Here is a 7,147-nt window from a genome sequence, read left to right as displayed (position 1 = left end):
TGATTATTATTTTATGGATATATACAAAGACATGCGTAGGGTTTTGGCGAGTAGTTCAGTTGTTTCATTAAAAATCATTTCATTTGTTTTGCATCAGAATGTATTTTATAGATTGCGTATAGATGACAGCAATGCATACTGGATTTGAAGATTTGCTGTCAGTTTTCTAAACATAATGCATAGGATAATAAGTTAGGAAATTAGAATACGATCCTCTTTTTTTGCCACGATTGTAAATGAGTGGACTTGCCAATGAATTAAAAACATAATCAATTAGCTAATTTCAGTTTGCAATATATAGGATAAATATCCCGGTTGTGTGGTTTTTATATCTCTATCGAAACCAAAGAATACCAATACACCAAAACGTGCCGTTCGGTTTGAAATCAATAATATGCAAGTGCAAGTATATCAACATATAATTAGTAAATTGCTCAGAATATACTTATTTTTCTATCCCGGTTTCAACCCCTGTCTCCTGTTTTCAGCTCCTTCATCCGTATGCTCTCTACTCCCTGCATATCTACCATTGATACATTATTTTCGCTCCCTTGTTCCACCCTTGACCTCCGTACCCCATTCCCATGATTCCTGAGCCTTTCCAATCTAGTCATATAAAGCTAGTATGTTGTCGTAGAAATGAGACGACACAGTACATATTTCAGCCCTGATTGGAGACTAAGTAGAGAATCAGATCAACTCTACCATTGTCAGGTTGATCTTCAATATATTTTGCTAGACTGTCATTATTAGCTAGAAACAATGTGGACCCTGGACTTAAGTCCGCGAATAAGGAATTAATTTAGAAGCAGTCAAAACAAACGCGAAATCGATTTCGAGTGAAAAATATTCTATGGAACAGCTAGCTCAATATAGTTCCTTTGTGAACACGACACAAATAAAATGGATGTAATATTAATCACTTGCGTCTTTTAAAACTGTATTAACTCTTTATTTTGAAATCATCCTTTTATTCGTTTATCTTTATTGGAATCAATGAACAATAAAGTTTGTATACAGTTTAGATTGAAGCTAATAAAATGGCTTTCACGTAGTAATAGATATTGAATGAAATCATAAAATCGCCAAAGTGATCAATATGTCTGCGTTATAGTATTAATTAATGACCAACACCAATTAACTTAAGAGAATAATTAGTTATGTTATTCCATATATCTAGAAAATGCAGTCAGGTTCACAATATATAACCGCAGTAACTAGGCAACTAATTTTTATTTATCATTTTGCCAATTTTCTTTTAAGTAATAAAATGAATTTAAAACTAGAATTATCCCGTTGCAGACGGCCCTATGACAAATAGTACAAATTGTTATTAAATGTCAACAGCTACAAATACAAAATTGAAAAAAGTACCCTCACAGCCTAAGGCTAAGATTTGAATTTGGGATAGGTCGTACTTACATAAAGCACCCAATAACCTAAAGGTTTGTTTTATTGCTTAGCAAAACTGTCCTTTTCTTGTACATATCGTTGTGCATTTTCAGAAATCTTTATGATTTATTTTCCATTTCCACATCCTTAAAAAATAGCTTGTTTTAAACAAGAGTACTTTACACGCATTTGTGGATAAAAAAGGGAAGCTGTTACAGTGTTGGAACGCCAGTAATTTGTATCAAAAGGTGATGTGTTAAATCTTTATAACCATGATCAAATGAAAAGGTAGAAGATACAGCGATGTTATGTCCAAACATCTATTATTGAAATGTAATAAAATAAGAAACTAATTGGCAATACATTATTATTATGTGAATCAAGACATGCAGTTCATTTGAGGGTTAATGTTAATTTCTGTTTTCAACTCTAGGGTGAAACGGAAGATTAAAAGTAAACATTCGTCGAATAAATGGCTTACTACTTTACTGTTAAAGGTAGTTTATATTAATAAGTACTGTTTTATTGAAATCAAATAATATGCCTAAGTAATAATTTACTCATTAAAGAAGAATGATCAAAGTTCGTTTAGTAAAAGTTTTTCACAAAATAATTATAAGAAATAGAAATATTTAGAGTGCAGAATCGTAAAAAGTTCAAGTTTTCATCGCAAAGAATATCGATGTTTACATATTTGTGGGTTATTTTCAAATTAAAAAGCGGCTGTCCGCCTCGACACATGTGAAATATTTGCCACTGTACGGAAAAATACGACATCTATCGATTGAAGGGTAAATATTCACAAAAGTCTTTTGTGATCAAGTGATTTTGTGTGTCAGTCCTGTCATAAAGATCAAATTATCAGTATTGATTCATTGAATATTGGTGTTTTAACGCCACTTTTTATTACAACGGTTTTGCTATTATGTTACAGCCAGTTTTTATTTGTGGAGGAAGACCCAGAGAAAACGACCGCTCTTTGATATGAAAAGTAACTAATAGTAGTCAATTAAGATTGGAGTCGAGTGCACCAGCACGGGCGGGGTTTGAACTCACAACCTCCGTGTTCACTGGCTAGTGATTATTTTAGTAGAACTTTACGAATAGATATAGGAAGATGTGGTGTGAGTGCCAATTAGACAACTTTCCATCCAAATAACAATTTAAAAAAGTAAACCATTATAGGTCAATGTACGGCCTTCAACACGGAGCATTGGCTCACACCGAACAACAAGCTATAAAGTGCCCAAAAATTACTAGTGTAAAACCATTGAAACGGGAAAACCAACGGTCTAATCTATATATAATAAAACGAGAAACCAGAAACACTTATAAATTACATAAACAAACGACAACTACTGTACACCAGATACCACTTGGTTACCGAGGCCCCACAATTATCAATAGCATGTATCTCTACTAAAAAATTATTAAGCGCAATGTAGTTTATTATTCACTGATTTAAAGATTTTAAATTGTTACTAGTTAAAAACAAATTGATTTCAGGATTTCATTTTTGTCATTGACATTGGTTTTTGATTGTGTGGCTTCTTCTTTCTCTTCTTCTTCTGCGTTATATCTCCCCATATCTGAAGTACAACAACAACAATGAGCCTACAAAAGTATCCTTCACTTTTAATTAATAACTTATTCTGCTAAACAGGAGCTTAATGCCACTAAACAAGTACACGTTTAACTCAGCAACATTCTAAATGATCCTATTTGTGTCTGTCAAATGTCAGGAGCTTAGCAATCAAAACTAGATGCAGCGAGCTTTTAAAATCGACTTAATTGTGATTCAACTTCAGAAAACGCACCAAGTAAATCATAAGACTTGTCAATTCAATTAATACTCGAATAAACAATCATCTATAACTGCTTACGGTAAAGTCCGATAATGAAAAATTAAGTAAGGAAACCATTGAAAGAACTGGTTCATGCAGAGAGCTATTGCAAGCCGATCTAGTTCACTGCGTGATTTCGTCAGATGTGAAAATAGATGAATACTAAAAATTATGGAAAATAGACGTACTTATTTATAAGTCAATTCAATGACATGTACGCGATGTTGCAAATGTGTTGCAGTAAGCAGCAAAATGCAACTTGAAGCCCTTTTCGTCATCCGTTCAAATGCGCATATCAACAAACGCGCGAACTGGATAGATGATTTTCTGAATTAATGATTCGATCAATAATTTTCCGTATAATTGATAAAATTAACAGTACCAATTTACCGTAGCAGATGGGCATTTCGAGAAAAAATGCCTTCTTAGTATATAAATGTTCGACGCCAAAACCTAATAAAACTTTGAAAACCAGTTGCCATTTATATCAGTTCTCACTGGACATAATCAAATATGAATTTACAAGTTGTGAGTAAACGACAAGAAGACAGCAACCAAACATAAAAGAAATGTCTGCAATTTCTGATAGGTGTTTGATCATTCGATACATAAAGCTTCAAATTTTCCTTTATTATATTCTTGATTTAAATGAAACTATTGAATATATCCGTTCTTGTTTCGGTAAAGGTATTTTATTGTTTGATCTTGCCGTTTGGCTTTCATTAGTTCATATATGTCATATTTGTTTTCGTAAATTGTTTTGTTTAAATGAAAAAAGCTGTTAGTTTTCTTTACAGTATTGTTTCTTATTCTCAATGTTGTGGCCTTTTATAGGCAACTTTACTGTATTTGTTCTCTCTCATTGTTGCAGGCCGCACGGTTGTCTATAACTATCTACATTATAACTAGGTGCATAATTGTCTCATTTAAAATCATACCACATCTCCTTACTCTCATATTGCAAAATTTGGCATTTAACTGAACCATTAAAAGTATCAACATTTTAATAACATTTCATCACATCTTATTAAGCAAGAATCATTATCAACCTGCTGAATCATATTTATTCTTATTCATATCAATTCTTTTCAATTTCCATAATTCTTCTCATTGTTTATCAATTAATTTATACAGTATATGACACATCAGCTGTATCTTTATTATATGATGAAATTCATACCTGAATCAATAACGATATGAACAATTAAACATAACAGTTCCTTGATTTTATCATGTTACTGCATTGTAATGACAAAGCAATTTCAATGTTAAATGTTATAATTGATTATTACTTCATCAATTTTACTTGAGTACGTGTAAGTTTAAGGTCAATTATTAACCAACTTACTACACTATGTATAGAAATGCCCATGCTTTATAAAAGGAAAATTTCGACATCTGGTCATTATGAACGGAGAAATTGCTACAGCCAGTCATTACGAAATCTCAGTCATGCATTACGAAATCACACCCGTGCATTACGAAATCACAGTCATGCATTATGAACAGGTGAAACGGGACATCGATTAAATCAAAATGTCGTTTATTTCTTTAAATAAGTGTGATATTGTTTTAATTTTTTTTTAAAACTTAATATCATTAAAACAAGTTTAAATGATGTTCATTGACATCGTTTTGTAACGACCTGAAACGGAAATATTTCACAGCCTTTTTCGAGTACGACTTTCGATTATTATCACTGTTGTTCAATCCTCAGAATGCAGACTTAGTATAGGCCACAGACCACAATTAATTCCTCTATCAGTTCTTTATAACCTTTTGCATCATTTAAAAAATTGCACCATGCACTTTTGTCAAATATTTTGTGTGTGTAATGTATTGTCCTAGTCCAAATATATATACAAAATTCAGAAAGATTGAAGCAATCACTTTTACAAATTTAGCCAATACACATCCATACCCCTATTGACAAGTCAAGAGATGTTCCGAAAACTGTAAATATCACCTTTTTGCACTTGGCCTAATCACTCATTCCATATCAAAATCAGTTAAAATACAACATCCAAAAATTTATTTGACCTCTCTTCTTTCATTTCCACCCAAAAAGATTTAAGGAATGAGTGAGGAAAGGAAGGAAAAAAATTTAAGGAAAAATACACTCTAATTAAAAGGAACTATATTCGTGGACAACGAAAAGCCGGGTCATTAATTGTGGTCTTGGGCCTATAGTTAAACTGTCTGGTTTATTCTTCCCAGCTACTTTTTATTTGCTAGATGAAATGAATTTAAATAGCATAAAATTAAGTACTTGGATGAGAAATTAGAAATTACATCGGACAGTCACAATGTTGACCAAAATTCCATGCGAAATTGAATGCGAAAAGACAAGTTGTAGTTCAGCTATGAAATTCATGTATCTTCTTCACGGTAAGTTTCTTACTCTTTGTTTAATAGAAGAATTAAAACCATTTAATAAAAATGTTATGAAACCGGCTTTTCTGTATTGGTCCTGTTGTAGTTTGTGGATAGCTGTATAATTTTGGATCCGAGACTCGAAGACTGTTCTTGAATGAAGTTGCCTTTATAGTTGGTTAATAAAAGTAGCAATATATGGACTTTTTCATATTGGCCCTGTAACATGCCCTTGATATTAATAATGGCCTCGGACAGTTGTAATGGCCCTCAGCGTTGCATCAGGGCCATTACAATCATCCTTAGCCATTATTAACACCTCGGGCATGTTACAGGGCCAATATGAAAAAGTCCATACATCATATCCAACTATCTCCGTCATCACGTGACTTTTACACATCTGCTGTATATCATTAATGGCCGATAGATTATCAATGAAAGTGAACGGGGTACATAGATAAAACTGTCATAACTTTTTTGTTATAAAGTATATTTGTCCTTCCAACCCCGCGTTTTACAGTTTATAAATTTTTACAATTAAATATGTTTTAAGTTTCAGTTCAGAAATATGATTTCGTGCTTCGAAATAAGTTTGAAAATTGAGGTGACATAGCCACACAGCCTCCGTTGACATCTTCGTTAAAACTCGACAAAATTGCAATGGGACCTTTTTGTAAAATCAATTTTCTCAATTAATTTATTGTTACTTATATCCTTCCAACCTCTACAAAGATCGACAACAGATTTATTTAAAGTAAATGGCAAACCATATCAGTTCAGGTATTAAACTTTTGGCTTCGAAATTTGTTTGAAAAGTTCATATTTTGGCAGTCTTCAGCAATATTTTCAAAATGGCGGACACTGTTGAAGGTTCATAACAACACGACATGCCGGTATTCATTTAGTTATAAATCAAAAAGTAATATTTCAAATATTTATCAAAGTGTGTCTTTTTGTACTTAAGAAATTTCTTTTTTCACATATTCTTTAATATATTTATTAGAAACAGTCTCTCACACTAAAAATAAAGATTTACATGCACCGACCATGCAGTTTAGAACATTGATAGCGTGGGGCGACATGGACATATATATTTTTGAAGATTTGTACGATGAAAATCGTAAAATTGTTAGATGCATGTCTTTGCTATAATTGTCTTACCTTAATGCAGCATAGATTTAAACACTATTTCCCTCTGTGAAAGTGGATACATGCTATTTGTTTTGATAAAATTTCGAAGTTACATATAACAAAATGTCGACCAAATAATTTCAAACGTAGAGGATGTTCGACACTTAGTTTACACATGCAAATATTTCAATAAGATTTAACTGTTTGTATTGCAATTAAATATGACACGTTATTGTAACTCGTATGATAATTAAGGATAAAACAAGATTGTGGAGATATTAATTAAGTCATCAACGTGATCAAACAAAACAAACATGGCAACGTGACCTAATCACGATGTAAATTTTGACAAGACTTAATATATATATTAGTATTATACGATTGTTTATGAAATCATTTTATGATAA

Source organism: Mytilus trossulus, chromosome 8, assembly GCF_036588685.1.
Source record: "Mytilus trossulus isolate FHL-02 chromosome 8, PNRI_Mtr1.1.1.hap1, whole genome shotgun sequence".
Lineage (NCBI taxonomy): Eukaryota > Metazoa > Mollusca > Bivalvia > Mytilida > Mytilidae > Mytilus > Mytilus trossulus.
This window is presented reverse-complemented; position numbering follows the sequence as displayed.